This window comes from Nyctereutes procyonoides, unplaced genomic scaffold (genome assembly GCF_905146905.1).
Source record: "Nyctereutes procyonoides isolate TBG_1078 unplaced genomic scaffold, NYPRO_anot_genome, whole genome shotgun sequence".
In the NCBI taxonomy this organism is placed as follows: domain Eukaryota; kingdom Metazoa; phylum Chordata; class Mammalia; order Carnivora; family Canidae; genus Nyctereutes; species Nyctereutes procyonoides.
Window position 1 is genome coordinate 21,530,133 of NW_026575134.1, and position 20,568 is coordinate 21,550,700.

At 37.7% G+C, this 20,568-nt stretch overlaps 1 protein-coding gene across 7 annotated transcripts in view; it reads right to left on the bottom strand.

The window, feature by feature from the left end:
* Window positions 1–20,568, bottom strand: part of CACNA2D1 (calcium voltage-gated channel auxiliary subunit alpha2delta 1) — a 476,566-nt gene that overhangs the window by 244,953 nt on the left and 211,045 nt on the right. The window lies entirely within an intron of this gene.

Here is a 20,568-nt window from a genome sequence, read left to right on the forward strand (position 1 = left end):
CCTTTTCCAGAACCCTTGTTCCTATCCCACCTGATGAAAGAAGTTATACAACTTGCTGAACATCACATAAGTAGAAGACAATTACAAAGAATGAGTAATTAATTTCTATTGATTCCATACACAGTAGAGTAATAATATCTGTATTAAACAATTAAGCACTTGAAAAAAATCTCTCATAGCATTTATTTGAATTTTTTGTTCATTTTCTAAGTTAGAATCCTTTTATGTCTGATTATTTTTCTCTCCCCATCCCACCACACTCCACTGCCTTACTGCAGCATTCACATGCTAAGACATAACAGGTCAAATGAGATAAAGCTGTGTTGCTAGAAATTAGAAAAGCATTACCCATCCTGATAATTCAAAAGTAGCTGTCAATTAGAATGACTATCAACAATGGGACAAAGAAACAGACCATAACAAATAAAAAATGCATGGTGGAGGTAGGGTTTTCTCCTCTAAAACTACTGGCCCTCATCCTTCCAGAGAGATCTATGATATCTATGATTAAAAAGGCAAGAAAGGAGAAGGATCGTACCTAAATTGGGACACATATACTGTATTCACCCTGGCAACGTTTCTTGCAGAGATTTATTACCCAAAGTATTTAGGAGTTTCCAAGAAAATAATTTATCCTAAAGAAAGGGGAAAATAGATGCAAACACATTTGCCATAAAAAGAGGGTGCAGAGGCAGTATTTGGGAAAGGTGGTAAAGGTTAATTCTGAATGAAGCCTCTTGAATAATAGGCCTCTAATTGTCCTTATCCACCCCAAGGACTCTTGGAAAAAAATAGTAAAAATTACTTGACCAAAATCTATGTAAGAGACTAAAAGCACAAGGCAGTGTAACTTTGATGCGTATGTCATAGAGCAAAGCAAAGTGGCAAGTGCAGGGTATTTCCATTTCCTCTCATCATCAATCTGAGACCTGCACAATCCACAGTAGGTTCAGAAGTTCATCAGATCTGCCAGAGACAGGTTATTATCATATCCGTGGGGCACCTGGCTGGCTCATGTGACTAGTGACCTCAGGGTCATGAGTTCAAGTCCCACCCTTGGGTGTAGAGATTACTTAAAAATAAAATCTTAAAAGAAGAAACAAAGATTATCATATCCAGAAACTGTCACAAAGAAATGTTTGGGTAAACATACTTTTAAAGTTTATTATACCTTATTTTTATTTCTAGGATGGGGAACAGGTAGGGGAACACATTAGGACAACGGGAATGGAATGAATAGAATGGAAAATTTCTAGAAAAGTGATCTAATGAACCACAATAGCTAAAGAGTGTATATCTATATATGATGACGAGATATCTGAGAAAGATGCATGATGCATTCAGACACAGATCTTAATTCTAACCTTAAATTTAGATTACTAAGTCCTATAGTTTCTTCTCCTGTAAAAAAAAAAGATAATGATCACCCTCACAAGTTTATGGTAGAGATGTAATGTTTCAACAAACATAACCCATCTAAAATTTAATGAATTCAGTAAATACTAGATCTCTAAAGTTGTCTTTTCCTTCTATAACACCTGATCTTTCAAGATCACAAACAATAACAAATGATTTTATAAAACCCATGTATTTAACCCTTACATATATCTGGCTTTAAATACATACCAGTAATAAAAAATCCAGCACAATAGAAAAAAAAAAAAAAAAAAGATGTGGTGAAACTTTAAAAAAAAAAAAAAGCCTATTTTCAACTGAATGTAAATGAAATCGATGTCTCTACCCTCCATCAATCTCAAAGGCTGAATGTAAGTCGCATAATAATGGACAGAACGAGTACATTTCCAAAAGGATTACTGATTCAAAATTACACCAAAAAACTCATTAAACTGGAATTCTTTCAAGCATGATAGAACAGCAAACCCAGAAATGATCTAACCTATAGAGCCAGGTATGAGAAAACATAGACTAATTTAAATTTATCTGATAGAAAGTTAACCTCAGAAATACAAAAAAATGTGCAGTAGTATTTACATTGTGTCAGCAATTTGTGTAGATGAGAATCATATTCATTGCAACATCAGAGAAGATCAAAAGATGGGTAAACATAAGAAAGAAAAAAAGATAGTCAAGATTTCCGAGGAAATAGCTGAGAGCCATCAACAAATCAAAATTGATTTAGTTGATGAACTCAATTAGTACATATTTATGAGCACCTACTTTGTATACATAGAACTTGATTTTAGAAGCTTGGTAGAAAGCTGTGATACCTATAAGCTAAACTTCATGCTCAAAAAAAAAAAAAAAAAAAGCCAAACAAACATGGAACATCATTATCTAATCTAACAGGAGAGAATACCAAAGAGGAAAAAAAAATATAAAACAGAATAGAAGTATACTAAGAGAATAGCAGTCTTGATTAGATGGATTTGTAAAGAAAGAAGGAAGCAAAACAGGATTTTAGCAAACAGGGAGAAAATGATATCTGGTGGGTGAGACAGCGAAAACAAAATAACGTCGTGTTCATATTTAAGGCATACTGTACTCGTCTGGTTCACCGAATGTCAAATAAATTGACAAAGCACGGTTTTGTGTCAGAAGATAAGATAATATGCTGCTGAAAAGTTCTCCCTGGTGGCACTTAGTATGAGGTCTACTTTCCAAATAGCCAGTAAAGAAAATTAGGGTTTTCAGGGATCCACTACTTCCAACACTATGAGAGGAGCACAGGGCACCGGTGCTCGGGCCTTACCCCCACTTGGGCAGACGAGGCACGAGATTGATGGTCTAGCAAAGCCGGACACTCAGGGTCCGGCTCCAGAAACAAGGAGCTCGTGTATTTTTGCTCAATTTTCCTGGTTTGACCAAGAGAGATCAAAAGTTGCTCCATCCAAGATTCACTCCCTTGGCCTAAACATACACTAGCAGTTCCAAAAGTGCTTTCATTTATTCTTTATTTTATTTTCAAAAGTGCTTTCATTTATTTTTTATTTTATTTTCAAAAGTGTTTTTAAATTGAAATATCCAAGGGAATAATCAGAGGTTTTTCTTAACATGCAATTACTACAAATTAAGTTCTATTGGTTTTAGATGGAAGACAGAATAGCGGGAAAGGGGCAATTTCACAGGATTTAAAAGCAAAGAAGAACAAAAGGGTTATTTTAGAATAAGAGGCACAACTTGATTACGGCACGTGCTTAGAGGTGCCAAGCAACGGACCCTGGAGACTAAGGGAAGCGAGCAGAACTGGGTTCTTACAGAGGAGAAAACGGGAAAGAGAAGAAGTCCCGCCACGAAATCTTTCCGTGGGAAAAGCCTGACTTTCATTCTTGGGGTTTAACTGAGCTTCTACTAGGCTAGCTGCTGGGAAAACAAAGAGAGGAATGAAGAGCCCTGGCTTCGTTAGGGATACTGCAAGGGATGGATAGAATTTTGGTTTAGGAGGAACTTAAACTAATTCTTTTAAAATTTGAAAATTGTGGGTATATTAAAAGTTTACATTAAATAAATGAAAACAATAGTAGCCACAAACATTATTATAGATATACTTCAAAGACAAGTGATTTTAAATGAATGGATCATTTGAAATAATTAGCTAGACCCTACCTTGCCTTAAAAAAAAAAAAAATCCCCAAATGAAGAGTCTGCAATCAAACAGCATACTGTCTGGGAAATTGCCATTTTTGTACACATTAGTGAAAGCTTTTAAAGAGTTAAAGAAACAAAATTCTGAAACTGAAAGTAAACATTTTATTTTATTTTTTTAAAGATTTCACTTTAGAAGCCAAAATGATGTTGATATTCACATCCACAGAATCACCCCACAGCAAGACTGTACTGCTGTTGCTCTATGCATGAAGAATTATTTATCAATTAGTTTTTCTTTATTCCGAATATAAGCCAATGTTTAATTGTTTCATATCCATAATTGTATTAACTGTGAATAAATTGTTTTAAATAAAAAAAAATTGTTCTATGGCACAAAGGAGATTAATTACTAAAAGACAGTAGCAATCCTTTGCTATCAATCAAACATGAAGAAAAGCAGGGCCACCTAATAAGGATTCAGCTTCATTAATTTTCATCAAATTTCATTTGTAATATAATAGATCACCATAGATTCAGTTTTCAGAAAGATAAATTTAATCAACCCAATAGTGTGTGGATTTGTTTACACCACCCTTACTCACCATCTAACTACAATTTCATGCTCCCTTCAAACTGTAATACCATCTTATTAAATATTCTCTGATACTGCTGTTGTTTATGTTCAGCTAAATAAAGGAATCCTCGCAATCTCCTTAAATCCATCACCATTTTCTCTTACGAAACAAAAAACTTCAAGTCATAAAATCATACGTTGTCAGAGATTAGAAGCGATCTTTGGGTTCACTGAGTCCATCCATCTCACTTTACAGAATGACAAAATGGATAATATAAAGTATTTGGGGCACTGAAAGTCAGTCAGAACCACCCAGAAATATTTTGTTGGAAAGGCAGGCATGCTATTGAATGATGCTACAGAATAACAAAATGTATTCCATTGCATTTACAGGTAAACAACTCACATTTAATAAGTATACTTCCAATGACAGCAATAATAAGACACTATGCTCACAGAGAAAAGCTTTCTGTACAACAACAAGCTACAATGATTTGCTTTTCTTTCTTCATCCGCATCTCTATACAATCCCCTTAATATATAATTACTAAGAATTTGTAAAGAGAAGTCTGAGATCTAAGGGGTCATAAAGTAATTAAATTAATTTGTCTTAACTATTATTAGAAAATATGTACTGGCACACTTATGGACTATAAAATCTAAAACTTTTTAAGATACATTTTTGCATCTGTTCAATGTAGGATTCTAGCATGCGTATTTATTTAAATATTTTTATAAATTATTTTCAGTCTGGGAAATAATTTTTCAAAAGCTATTAGTTTAAAAGACTTTTGCAGTATTAGCTTTCTGATAAAAGCTTTGAGAGGTTCCCAAAGCAATCTGGATTTATCGAGCTGCTTTTCAGCAAAAAGGTGTTTAATTAGGTTGTCTCACACTTCTCTAAATCTGAAAACCTAATCACCACCTTCAAACTCAAAGAACATAGGCAAGTTGCTTTGAATATTATCCTGTATAAAACCTTTGGTTTTTTCCTTCCACTCGATTCCACCTTTTATCTGGGAAAACTTTGGCTATAAAATTTTTTTTGTATTTTTTTAAATCAAAGAAAAAGTTATATATATTAAAAAAAAGTCATAGTCAAAACATGAGCATACCCAAATAATTTCCTTCTTCTCTTATTAAGGAAACGTGTGTGTGTGTGTGTGTGTGTGTGTGTAGTCAACTTCAAGCACAAATGGGTATTTAAAAGCAGCAAGTCAAAAGAAAGGAACAAAGAAAAGTAAAGAAAAATGGAAAAAGTGAATTACAGTATTAATGGATATATTTCAAAGGAACAAGCTGCAATATACCAGCTTAGTTAGAAATACTCTCTCAATTAGGACTCACATTCATCCTAGAAACCCAAAGAAAGATACTTACAACATAATGAGAGTTTGGGCCCCACACCCCTCCTCAAAAACCTCACCACAAACTTCCTTTTTGTAAACATGTTTTTTAGGTACTAGTATTTTTTTTAATTGAAATATAATTAACATGCAGTGTTTCATCTGTTTCAGATGTCCAACATAATGATTCAACAATTCTATACTTTAGTGCTCACCATGATAAGCGTAGTCACCATCTATCACCAAACATCATTATAATCTTATTGACTATAAAGACTTACTGCTTCAGGTAACTTCCTAAAGTAATATTCTTAAAAATTCATGTATTTGAAAAATGTTTGACTCTTATCACTGTCCACTATGCTCTTTAAGCACCAAGTTAAAGTTCCTACTCTTAAGAACTTTACAATTTAATGTAGTGAAACAGAAGAAAATTAAAAAGAGAGAGAGAGGATGATCATCGTAATGCCCTAAAGTCAATTAATACTCAATGGGACTCCAAAGAAGAAAATAAGGAATTATTATATTTAATCACTTAGGACTGAGTGCCCAGCATGGTGCAAGGTAACTTCACAAAAACCCTATCAACAAGAATTACTGTGACTGTAGTAAAGGTACAGAATCTTTTCTCAGAACAGGCCCAAGGTCACCGAGCTAATTAAAACAAGAAATCCAGAAGTATTTTATTCAATAATAAATGAAGTGAATGAATCTCTGAAGATGGAGAAAAAATTAAGAAATGAAAGTCCAGGTGGTATGTGGCCCACAGAAAAGAGAGGCCAAAAGAGAGGTGATTTCGATTAATAAAAGTAAATGGAATACGGGGACTGCTTAGGGAAGAAGTAAGGAGAACTGATATTATAGAAAACTATTCCTACAAATCATGAATTCTTCTCCAGAGGCTAAATCCTGTGAAATAGAAGCCTACTGTATTCAGGGGTGCCTCTAGCTGGCGTTGGGAGTCAAACTTAGGCAAGTGGAATTACTCTGCATAAGGGAAAATGAAACCACCAGGGAGGTAGTTCTAGAAGGTATGAGGAAAGGAAGGAAACAAGACACTTCAGAGTGGGCTCTGAATGGAGAATAGATGGAATGAGACCAGTGACAACTTATTTTTGGATAGTCAAAAAACTTTTTAATTAACTGGGAAGCTTAGTTCTAAATTTAGTGTTATTTTTGTGACAGAGACTTAAATCCCTTTTCTAAGTTTTCCCCTGAATCTTTAGTAGGACACTCATGACCATTTCGCGAAATCAAATAAATGTGTTTTGTTTATTTGAGGCCAATAGGTGTGTAAGAAAGAGACCACAATTGTGCAAGCACAGTTCAATACAAAAATGGCATTGCTATTTTGTCAAAAGTACAAAAATACTGAGAAAGGACTTTCTAAGACAAATATTAAATGTTCAGTTTGGAATTTTGAGATGCATATGGAAACTGGGAATCTAGGTAGAGATTTCAGTGTTTGGGGAAAGGGAAGTACAGGTTAAAAAAAACCCTAAATTACCTATTTAATAGTCATCTTCTTATATATGAAAGAAAATATAAAGAGAATAGCAAAAAGAGTTGGGAGCCAGCTCTTAACATGTTTGTTAGGGAGAATGATCAACCAGTTAAGAAAAGAGAGTAAGCATTCAAGATGTTTCAGAGTCAGTTCCATTATGGACATGTGATTACATTTTAGATAATAATAATGGAGGTAATAATAACAAAAAATAATCAAATAATCAAATAATAAAAATATGGGGTGTAAGTATTAAATCGACACCCTTTTGGCTGAGGGCAAACTGCCTAGATTTTTCAATGCCTTCTATTCAATACTCTCCATTGTTTCTATATTTTCTACATAGGTTTTCAAATGCTAATAACTGGAGCAGTGATCTTTTTTCTATTTTAATGTATTGCAACACCTACCTTAAATACTATAGCACACAACACAAACCATCCTTTCTCTACGTTTGAAATGGGCCCAGGAAATATTATTCTCTTGTACAATGGAAACTACCCTGACCTGCAGAGAAAATACTAACATTTTAGTCATAATTTCCTTAAAACAACAACAAAAATAATTTTATCAAAGTCACCTTCAAATCATCAGTTAAAGTGTAAGTAAATTCCATGTGCTCCATTTGTCTGATACTTTTTTCTGCCGAACTAATCTGGTGAGTCATATGCTGATCTCAAAGGGGGTACACAGGTGTGACACAGGCTTCACAGGCAGACATACAGAGAGAACTACATTTTACCTGAACTCCACCTCTTCACAATCCAAAATGGTAAACAAGGCCAAACATTTGGGAGAAATGCTTCAATACTATTAATGTTAGACACAGCTGGAAATATTTCTGAAGTAACTTCAAACAATACCCCTTAACACATTATCTGGATTTTTTTTTTGATGACTAATAGCCATATGACAATAGAAAATTAATCTCTTCTACCATTTGTGTCCAAAATAGTCCCAGGCAAACTGACAAATATCTAGGATATTTCTGCAGTCTTTGAAATTAACAATAATTGCTTTCATTGAAGTTTGCCAAATCTTTTGAGATGTGTGGGTACGTGGGGGTATTTTTAAGTCTAAAAAGATTTAGTGTGAATAAACTGAAATGTCTCATTTATATAGTATATTAAAAAAAGAATCTGAGCAAAATATGCACTACACCTGAGCCTTAATCTTTACAAATGCAAATAACATTAAAGGGAGTATAACAAAGTAATATGCACTAAACTTCATAGAGTTCTCTAAATCATTGTGGCAACGTTTTGGAAAACTTGTAGAATGCTTGAGGTTTTAATCCTTCCCTCAATTCCACTCAAAATTCAGGGGATGCCTGGGTGGCTCAGCGGTTGGATGCCTGCCTTCAGGTCAGGTCATGATCCTGGGATCCAGGATCGAGTCCCACATCAGGCTTCCTATGAGGAGCCTGCTTCTCCCTCTGCCTGTGTCTCTGCCTCTCTCTCTCTCTCTCTCAGTCTGTATCTCTCATGAACAAAAAATAAAAAAATAAAATTCAGTACTGGAGGAGGGTGCATTGTTAAAAACAGATGTATTTGACATGCCAGCTTGGGATAACACTTGGTATGCTTCGCCTTTGTCTTTGATCAGCTGCTCTACAACCTGAAAATTCATTTGGTGGTCCTGAATGAAATCTAATTACATATTTATAAATGCTTCCAAAATATTCCCTTTATCTATCATGTGTATTCTGTGAACTTTATATATATATTTTTTAATTTATTTATTTATGATAGTCACAGAGAGAGAGAGAGGCAGAGACACAGGCAGAGGGAGAAGCAGGCTCCATGCACCGGGAGCCCGACATGGGACTCGATCCCGGGTCTCCAGGATCACGCCCTGGGCCAAGGGCAGGCGCCAAACCGCTGCACCACCCAGGGATCCCTATTTTTTTTTTTTTAATAAAGTATCACATCTGCATAACTGCTTTCAGAGCAGACCGCAATCTCAGTAAAATAATTCTGGCATCAAAATTATAAGACTATGTTGTTGTTTAGCAAATCCCCCCTAAATGAGGAAGCCTGTGTTAAATTAAATTTCCTAAACTAATCAACCTTATTAGAGTAAGATTTCAAAGTAGCTGCTAAAAGCCCTCCATGGCTCCACATGAGCTGGCACCAGGCCCTGGGAGAGTCCACACGGTTCTCCGTGAGGGGCTCAGCAGAGCTGGGACTGGTCCCTGTCCACAAGCACCAGCAGAGGCGGCCTGCTGACGGGGTTCTCGGGGTCCTGTCAGGCACAGGAGCTCCCTGGTGGTCTCCACTCGGCCTTCAAGCTGACAGACTTCATTATACTTTGTGCCAAAATCACAAAGAAGAATAAGCCTCTGCAAGTTCACACAGGGTCAGGAAAATCCCTTCCTATGTTGGAAGAACAAAAATTGAACATTTTTCTTCCCCTTATGGTTTTCCCTCATGGGAGTAGGTCCATGCGAGGGCTGAAGGTTGGAGAGGTGGCCCTCACCCCCGTTTCTCCTTAAATCCCTTTTGGGTTTCTTTGTTTGTTTTTTGTTAGTGAATTATGGCTAGTCAGCTAAAGTCCTGGCAGAAACCTTAGAAAAGGCAGAAATCCGAATGAGAAAAGCGAGCAAACAAAGCCACATCGTATTTTTATTCATATAGATTAAGGTTTTAAAGAAAACTTAATTTTGAAAACACTTGGAGAGGTGGGGAAACGGCCAATAACTCTGTCTGGCAAGGGTCAGATCAGGGAGCAGGGAGAAGAAAGAGTAAAAGTATCAGCAGGGAAGGACTGAAACACCTAGAATGAAAAGGACCTCTCAAGTGTATTTTGTAATGAGATAAGAGACCGAAAATACTTGACGGCTGAAGGGTGAGCGGTATTGTACTTATGCATCTTCCCAGCCCAAGGACAGAGTGACAGACAGACAGACACAGAGACAGAGACATGCACGCACAAGAGAGAGCTTCCAAGTGGTTACACGACAGTATTAATAATAGGTACCAGCAACATTCTGAATTTCATCTTTTATGGAAACTACTTTATCTGCAATCTTTTAAAAAATTCCAATTAGTGTACTATATTTGAAGTATTTTTTAATTTATATTATATCTCAATTTAAGGCTAACATTATCAATTAATTTGCATTTATAAAATTCTTTGAGTCTATTAAAGACACAGCAACCTGGGTCAGGGATGCAGCTATAAAAGAGAATTACATGGTCTCAAAGGAAAGACAAATAAGGCCACCAGGTTGATGGGTGATGGGATGGAAGCGAGTGGGATGCCGTAAGAACATGTAAGGGAGCACCTAACGTGACATACAGTTGGGTAAGACATTATGGGAGGCTCCATTAAGAAGATCATTCCTTAACTGAGTCTTAAGATCACTTTTTTTTTTTTTTTTATGATAGTCACACAGAGAGAGAGAGAGAGAGAGGCAGAGACACAGGCAGAGGGAGAAGCAGGCTCCATGCACCGGGAGCCCGACGTGGGACTTGATCCCGGGTCTCCAGGATCGCGCCCTGGGCCAAAGGCAGGCGCCAAACCGCTGCGCCACCCAGGGATCCCTGAGTCTTAAGATCAAATAGGAGTCGGTCGAGTCAGGAAGGTGATGAACAGTGTTCAGAGTATTTTGATAAGACATAGAGTTTAGCCAAGAGACAACCTACAGAATGGAAGAAGATAGTTGCAAATGACCTATCAGATAAAGGGCTAGGATCCAAGATCTATAAAGAACTTATCAAACTCAACACCCAAGAAACAAACAATCCAGTCATACATGAACAAATTTCTCCAAAAAAGACTTACACGTGGCCAACAAGCACATGAGAAAATGCTCCGCATCACTGGCCATCAGAGAAATACAAATCCAGACCACCATGAGATCCCACCTCACCCCAGTGAGAATGGGTAAAATTAACAAGGCAGGAAACCACAAATGTTGGAGAGGATGTGGAGAAAAGGGAACCCTCTGCACTATTGGTGGGAATGTGAACTGGTGCAGCCACTCTGGAAAACTGTGTGGAGGTTCCTCAAAGAGGTAAAAATAGACCTGCCCTACGACCCAGCAATTGCACTGCTGAGGATTTACCCCAAAGATACAGATGCAGCAAAACGCCGGGACACCTGCACCCCGATATTCACAGCAGCAATGTCCACAACAGCCACACTGTGGAAGGAGCCTCGGTGTCCATCGACGAATGAATGGATAAGGAAGATGTGGTCTCTGTATACACTGGGATATTCCTCGGCCCTCAGAAAGGACTGATCCTCACCATTTGCTTCAATGTGGATGGACCTGGAGGGTATGCTGCTGAGTGAAGTAAGTCAATCGGAGAAGGACAATATGGTTTCACTCATATAGTGAATATAAAAAATAGTGAAAGTGGGATCCCTGGGTGGCTCAGCGGTTTAGCGCCGCCTTCAGCCCAGGGCGTGATCCTGGAGTCCCGCGATCGAGTCCCACTTCGGGCTCCCTGCATGGAGCCTGCTTCTCCCTCTGCCTGTGTCTCTGCCTCTGTGTGTGTGTGTGTGTGTGTGTGTGTGTGTGTGTGTGTCATAAATAAATAAAATCTTTTTTTTGATTTTTAAAAAAATAAAAAATAGCGAAAGGACCTTAAGGGTAGGGGAGAAACTGAGTGGGGAAAAAAATGAGAGAGGAAGACAAACCATGAGAGACTCCTAACTCTGGGAAACTAAGGGTTGCTGAAGGGAGGTAATTGTGGAGATGGGGTGACTGGGTGACGGGCACTAAGGAGGGCATTTGATGGGATGAGCACTGGGTGTTACACTACATGTTGCAAATTGAATTTAAATAAAATTTTTAAAAAGGGAAAATAAGAGTTTAGGATTGGAGGGCTAGTGATGAAAGATGAAGATAGATAATAGAGAACAAATATTTAAAGATCTTGTCTCCTACTAGAACTGGAGTGATTTTCTTTTTTAAAAAGTCTATCGGACACTATAGGCACAAGTAGCTGCCTCTCTTCCTTGCAACATCAAATCTCCTTCCACTAACCCTGGAATGTTACCTCCTCCAGATTCTCTAACTTTCTAATCACTCTCCAGTATTTAAAAACAACAAAACAAAACATACCAGAACACTCTGACCTAATGAAATCTCAATCATACTTTCAACTCTCTTTCTTATAGGTTGTCCTGACTCAAGTAAAGGACTTGAAGAATAAGTCACACTATTTCTTAACCAGGCTCTATACCTTTCCTCTGCCACTTGCTGCGACCATCATTAGTTGGCCCAGGAGAAGGAGAAGCGACAGCACAAAGGGTCTTCCCGGGCGAGGTAGCTACAATCCACTGTGCGTGGCTGTGAAGGAATCCTAGTGCTAACTCTGCTTCCTGGGAAGCCCTCGCAATTCCACAGAAATTCCCCTGCTGGAGATTGCTAAATGGGACCACCTGCGAATGGGGGTTCATTCCTTCTGCAGTGAACCTGTGAACCTCCCCATCCCACTGGAATTCAGGTAATCCCACAGCCTGGTGCTTTAGCTGGGGACAGCTTGACTGCCACCAGGGATCCTCTTTGCTTTTTATTAACTAACCTAGAGGTGAGACATTAGCAAAAGTTAGAGCTAGATCAGGGAACTATTCTGCAAATCTACCTGCAGTCTCATATCTCGCTGTAGAACAGAACAGGGATACTTGGCATTCACGATTCTTTGCCTTGAGGCCCAGCAAAAATTTCCAGACAGTTAGAATCTCATGTTCACAACCAATTTAATATGCTAGGAGGTTTGGGTTTTATCATACATGCCCCTGAAGCCTTCTATGATGGGTGCTGGAAAGACAGGCCAGATATTCCTGAGGTAGGGATTCCTGTTGGATCGTTACAGCACTAATAGAATAGGAAGAAAACAGGGAGATCCCACATTCAACTAGGGCCATTAGGAATGGTGATGTGAAGGAGGTTCAAGGAGTAGAAAAAGGTTCATATTGAGGGGAATTGGCCCCACGTGGCCTAGAGATAATGTTTTTTGTTTTTGTTTTTTTATGTTTCATTAGCTGGTCTGTTCGTAGATTTGTTTAAAGAAAGAACAAGACAAAACAAAAACTGATGGAGGGGAACAAAGTCATTAAAGAGTGGGGAAAGATGTCCAAATGACAAGAGATTGGTGGACTCGCACCAAGGAGACTCCAATTAACCAGAGTCAGAAATAAAGAGAAGGACAGACATGGTTGCCAATGAGAACAGGGAACAAAGAAATGAGGAGGTTTCCACCTGACATCCTCTATTTTCTCTCTAAATTTACAGAGGTCAGTTGTTTTAAAATGAAGACAGGTGGAGTGGGAAGAAAGTAGTACAATGTTGAAATAATACTTTTTTTTTGGGAGAATGAAATGAGGGCATTTTCCAGGGATAAAAAACATAGATTATATAATTTTTGATGATTTTTTAGAGAAAATATCCTTTTTGTATGTGAATTGAAAAAAACCAAAGTATTGAGTAAAACCAAGTTGATGAAAAATTGTGGCTACTTTAAGTATTTAACTATCATATATACGATTTGATTATAATACAGAAAAGAAAAAAGTTACTTCGTTAGAGATTTAAATGTATATAAAGATTAATCTTTATTAACGATCATTTAATGAAAAATATCATTCATGTGGCAGGATACAATTATTGGTGATATTCAAAGAGAGTACCTAAAATATAAAGGTAATTTGTAAGATGAATAGAAAGGGGTATTTTAAATTTCACCTATCTATGGCTCTTTGAATAACATATCTGATGTCTTAGGGGCTTCAGAACACATTTCTAAAGTGGGTTGATTTTTTATAATTCAAGAATATTAGAACTGTTTAAAATCACGTATATGCTCTAACTCTGTAAACCATAAATCAGAATACAAATGTAGGGCACTCCACTGCAAAGACTAGAATTTAAAGGCACATAACTTCCTAATATATGAAGCAGAATAATGAACTACAAACGTTCCTTTTATTGTGTGATAAAAATTACTTTTAATGCACTGTAATATGTTACAAGCACTTAGGAAACCTAATGACTTTGTTAAACGTGGCGATTCTTCACAGATTACATGGATGTGCCATAGGCATGACGCTGGCAAGGTAGAAAGCATTTTTCAGAAGACTTAAGCATTCAATTATAATTACCTTTAACACATTATGGACTAAACTAAGATTCAAGAAGAAAATTAAGTTACGTATTTTATCCTTCTGATATCTCTTTAAAAATCTATCTGCTACCACATGATTCCAACTACATTTTAACTTAGCTTATTAATTTCAGTGATGTCTATAGGCAATTTTATATATATTATATAATATATTGTAGAAATATATATGTAAATACATAATAAATAAAAATAAAGAAATATGCAAATACATATATTTTGAATAAAGGGAAGGGACTTTTTTCCTCACATTGAAAAAACTTTTTTAAAAAAGATTTTATTTAATTATGAGAGAAAGAGAAAGTGAGTGAGAGAGAGAGAGAGAGAGAGAGAGAGAGAGAAAGTGAGAGAGAGTAGGGGAGCAGGAGAGGGAGAAGTGGGCTCCCAGCTCAGCTGGGACTGGATGCGGGACTCATCCAGACACCCTAGGATCATAACCTGAGTCAAAGACAGATGCTTAACAGATTGAGCCACCCAGGCACCTTCACATTGAAAAAGTTTTATTAAACATCAGAGTCCATACTGAATGCCAGGTACAGAGAGCAGACTCTCAGTCCCTGTCCTCACTGTCCTTTGGGCAGCTCATTCGTTTCTGTGCCCCCAGAACAAAACAGCAACGACCACTATAAATGGATGTTGTGTGCTGTAAATCAAGCACCATGCTAAGCACTCTGGAAACATCATCTTTTTTGACCAGCACAACCACCCTACCAGTAGGTACCACTGGACCCTCATCTTACAAATGAGAAAATCAAAGCACAGGGAGGTTGATTACCTAGAGAAGCAATAGGATGGGAGGGGTGTATCAGTGGGGTACACAAACACTATAGCCAATCTTGGCTCTGCCCCAGATATTGTGTGAACCTGGGCTAGTCCTTTCCTTCTTCTGGGACTCAGCATTTCCACCTGCAAAACGAGCGCATGGAGCATTACGAGCTACAAGGCTCTAACAAGGCGGTTCCCAAAGGCTGCTGCGCATGAGAAATACCAAGGAGCTTCCAAATATCTTGAGACCATATTTGGATCCCAGGCCAGTGAAGTCAGAATGTCTGGAGTGGGAACCAGGCAGTGGTGTTTATGCAGAACTTTGCCCAAGTCTGTGTTACTATCTAGTTTGGTATGAAAGTGAGAAAACAAGTTGATTCCTTCTATTTACATTCAAACCAATCAAAGGGACATTTGAGATTTAAAAAAAAGAAAAAAGAAGAAGCATGCTCTTGCCCTCTGGACTGCCATCAAGGAAAGGGATTTTAAAAAGGAAATCTAACAAAACCTTAATCCTTTGCTCCTTTAATACTATGCAGCTCCAGAGATTTTTGACCTTCCCTTTTATTCAAAACTAATGACTCACAATTTTTGTACCTTCAAATTACTCATAGGCTTTGTGAAGAACTTTACTTAATACCTTGAATTGGGGCTATGATCATTTCTTCTTATTTTTTGACATTCACAAGGAAGAGCCTGGATTTCCTTTGCCTCTGTCTTAACAGAAGAATCAATGTGCGGACATCTTCCCTCCCAGACATTCATGATTTTAGTTTAGAGCTGTGATAGTCGCAGGCATTGTTCCCCCAATGATGTCAACTTGTTCAAAGAGTAAGATATCATTTACATATTTGTATGATTTTCACTAATTTATTTAGCTTTTACTGGCCTGTATTTACTTACTTGCACCAAGTACCAATTATTTGCATCAATGAGTCAATTACATAAACATCGATTATCATATGTGTTTTGTCTCTGAATACAGCCTTGATATACAGCACGTTACAAAGGACAATAGCAAGAGCAGGAATCAGGTATTTTAGAAAAAATAATGAAAACAAAATGTCTTAAGTTATACTATGATAACTATTTATGTAATTACATTTGTTTTAGCATAAAAAAGCATGAGTTTGGGGGCTCTGGAACATGTAGAAATGTCTTAAAATAATTCACCCTAAAAGCTTACATTCACTAATGAATTATACTGGCCTTATGAGAGGCAGTTTTATATGACTAATACATCTATGTACAGGGACAAAGATTCTAATTGCTTCTGAACACTTCATCTTTAACCCAATTATATCATGAGAGATGTATTAGACATAATTAACATTCTTTTAACCAGAAATCACCTTGAAACTGAGTTTTCCTCTTTGGCAGTTTCTTATGAAATCACATATAGTCCCATCTTATAACACAACAACTTCACTCCTAAATATACAACCCCACTCAACTCCGACACCAAACACACACAAGTTAAAAACATATGTCCACAAAAAGACTTATAGAAAACTTTTCACTGGAGTTTTATTCATAACAGCAAAACAAAAAATCAGAAACATAAATGTGCATCAATAGGAGAACAGATAAACAAACTGTGGTGTATTTATAAGAAATTACCACTATACAAATCGACACATAAATGAATCTATAAAGTAGTATGGTCCGTGAAAGAAGACAGATACAAAAAGAATGCATACCACATTATTTCATTTTATGAAGCACAGAAAAATGCAAAACTGAAAAAAAAAGAATAACCAAAACTTATCTATAGAAGTCAGAATGGTGTTTGCCTAAACTATGAGCATCATTAAAAAGAGAAACATACCTAAAACATGCTTGAGTGTGTACGTACACACATACAACACGCACATATATATTACAAAGACAATACATAAAAATAAGGTTCAAAAATGGGGCATCTGGGTAGCTCAAGGGTTGAGCGCCGGCCTTTGGTTCAGGTCGTGATCCCAGGGTACTGGGATCAAGTCCCACATCAGGCTCCCTGCGAGGAGCCTGCTTCTCCCTCTGCCTGTGTCTCTGCCTCTCTCTCTGTGTCTTTCATGAATAAATAAATAAATAAATAAATAAATAAATAAATAAATAAATATTTTTTTAAAAAATAAAAAGGTTCAAAAATTACTGTCTTTTCAAAATTCTTTTCTTATAAACCCAACTAGAATGTATATTATGTATTGTTTATCAAAAAGAAAAGTGTAAATCCTTATCTACCACATATATATCCATACAGATATTTATGAAATATTCATATATTGATGAATCACAACATTAACAAGGATATACCTTTGGATGTTAAATAATTCCATCTTTTTATTTTTGTCCTAAAATCTTCCATACTGTCCTATTTTCCTTTAAATTGTACGCATATATTTTTATTTTAAAAGAATATTTTGAAAAAGAATAAACACAACAGTTGAGTCTAACCTTATTTCTATCTTCTCCTTGATGAGCAAAAAAACATAATTTATATTCTTTTTTTTTAAGATTTTATTTATTCATTCATGAGAGACACACAGACAGAGACAGAGACACAGGCAGAGGGAGAAGCAGGCTCCCTGCAGGGAGCCCAATGTGGGACTCAATCCCAGGACCCCAGGGTCACAGCCTGAGCCAAAGGCAGACGCTCAACCACCGAGCCAGCCAGGGATTCCAAGACCAAGATTTCTTATACATTATTTGCACGCCTCTGAATTAGAACCATGGTACTATGCAATTTTTTTCCTCTTTATTTCTTGATAACCTTTTTTCTCTAATGCCTTTATTTTGATCTTTCAGCACCTTACCTTTTCCATCATAAAATGCTGCCTGTTTGTGAACACACCCTAATCACAGGCTCTTCCATACTTTTTAACATGACCCTAAAAAAGAATCTGAACACTGATCATGCAAAAGAACATTGCTGGAGGAATGATTTGTGTAAAGCTTGCGTATTCAGGAATGTGAAGCTGTTGAGATAAGCTGTTTGGCTTCTCTAAGCGAAGGCAATCACCCAGTAAGGAAGACGGAGTTATGCAGCTTTAGGACTAGCAAACGTGCTGCAGGAGAGTGATGGTGCGGCCTGTGCTCTCACGCACTTGTGAGCTATGCACAGAACAGAGGTGTGCCCTTTACGAGGGGTTCTCAATGGACATAGTTGACAAAGAATCACAAAGAGCGTATGTTTATTCATTATTCCAGGATCTCTAGTACTAGGTGGCTCCATTCACGTCCAGTGTCAGCAAGTTTGCAGGAGGGACCCTGAAACACCAGGCCTGGCACAGGTGCTGGTGGCAGAGCAGTGCCAGGCTCCCCGCCCCAAGGGGAGGGGTTGCTGTGGGCCGTCCAAGCCCGTGTGCTGAGAATGACAAGGGACAGGAGAGGGCGTGGGGGGAAGGCTAAGGGGTACAGAGAAAGACGGGGGTGGGGGGCAAGGGGCTCAGCGGTTGGGCGCCTGCCTTCAGCCCAGGGCATGACCCCAGGTCCCGAGATCAAGTCCCCGTCGGGCTCTGGACATGGGGCCTGCCTCTCCCTCAGCCTGGGTCTCCGCCTCTCGCTGGGTCTCTCATGAATGAATAAATTAAATCTTTAAAAAACTTTAAGAAATGCAAGGGCCCGCTAGCTGACACTGCAGCCTCAGAGAGAACCGCCGAGAACTCGTGCCCTATCTGGTTCGTCCTTCGGGGTCTCCGGGTCCTAACCCTACTGTGCTGTGACCCACACACACTGTGGAGCACAAAGGTGCTTCCAAGGATGCATCACGTGCGTCAGTGACTTCACCGGGCCTGCAGCCTCCGGGAGACTACACCAAGTATTTCCAGACTTCCCAGCATGACTTCACCAGTGGATCAGTCTCCGTGGACGTGCGGGTGGCCCAGCGGCAGGGCCTGGCCCAGCCGAGTGATCTCGGGCCTGTGTGGACCAGCCGGTTGCAATGGCAGGCCTGACAGCAGGGGGCCGACGGGCCATCAGAACCAGCCTGTACAGACTAATAAATCTCTTCCACGGTATTCGGTCTTCTAACCTCTTGCTCTTGCACACTGTGTATATTTTTTTCACTCATATGTTCATTTACAGCAGTCTCTGCTATTTTTTAAAGATGTATTTATTTGACATAGAGAGAAAGAGCATGGAGGGGGGAAGAACAGAGGAAGATCTTCAAGCAGACTCCCCACTGAGCACAGGGCCCAACGTGGGGCTCGATCCCAGGACCCATGAGATCATGACCTGAGCCAGAACCAAGAGCTGGATGCTCAACAGACTGAGCCACCCCAAGTGCCCCAATCCCTGCTATTTTAAGGGTCCCAAATAAGTGATTTATCCTTTTAAGCTGGTCACTATAAAATCCCTCAGTGAGATTCTGATATTAATTTCTGGGCAGTTTGTTCTCTATATACCACTGCAGCAATAATTAGGACACAATACATTCAGGTTTCAACAATAATGAGGATAGTGTAGGTGGCAGGGCAAGGAGGTCAGACCTGATACCCAGTACATGCGCCGCAAGTGCAAGCCCCGCTCCTAGATGGTTTGATTAGGTTTGCTTTGCATAACTTTCCACCATTAGAAGCGGACAGAGATAAAATAAGGGAGTAACTGTATGGATATACTTTTTAAGAAATGTCAACTAATCTTTCAGATAAAAAAAGGAATTACAGCCAAATGTCCTTAGTTACTAGAAGAATGGATACAGTCACAACTAAGTAATTTCAAACAATAGATTTCCCTATGAAAATTTCAAAAAATAAAAACAGGTCTACACAAATATAAATCCAACCCATATCATTTGTAATTGTTAATACTCTGAAGTATTGAAAAGCTTAACCACAGAAACCAGAGAGCTATGATATACTTTGAAAGAGTTCCCATAAAATAGACTAAATCAAGTTCAGTTGATTCCCTCCAGCAATTTCAATCCTACTATATATGATGTAATCATATATAATCTTTTTTTATGTTGATAAATATGCAACTTTAAAAATACTTTGTAAAAAAAACCTCAGCTAAATAAAAATTAAAGAAAATTATAAGCACATAAAATGGAGGTCTCCCATTAATGTCTAAAGGGTCATTTGTTTCTGAGGTATATGGTATGTCTATTAATTCTAACTTTGAAATATGTATTTAATAAAATACGACATGAATGTGATTTTACGTGTTCTTTTTCCAACTTATTAACTAACTCTTGATCTATTACTTTTGGAAGCATATTTATAAGCTCAATGTTAATCAAGTGCACACAGGCCATATGTCTTATTTATGGCAGATAAGTATATATCTCTCTATATACATATATTGTATTCAAAGACTATGCTTTTAATAGGAAAAGACTTTTTTTTTTTTTTTAGGAAAAGACTATTAAAAACTTACCCATTTTCTCATCCACTTTTACAAATGAGAAGGGCAGAAGATGGAAGTCTACTGCATCCATGAAACCAAATACTTATTTTACCTAATTGTAGTTAAGTAGCAACACAATATGGTATTTTATTTTTATTACTTAACTTGTCAAATGGCAACAATACTACTACTCTTAACATTCCAAAAGTCAAATTAGATATTTAGGAAATAAAATAGTTAGCACCTTTCAAATCAAATATTAAATATATGCAAAAAGATGCAAATTTACTTGCAAAAAGAACACTTGCTGCTGTTTCTTCAGGCAAAGCCTGAGGCTAATTACCCTTCCCCTTGGTCTCAGGA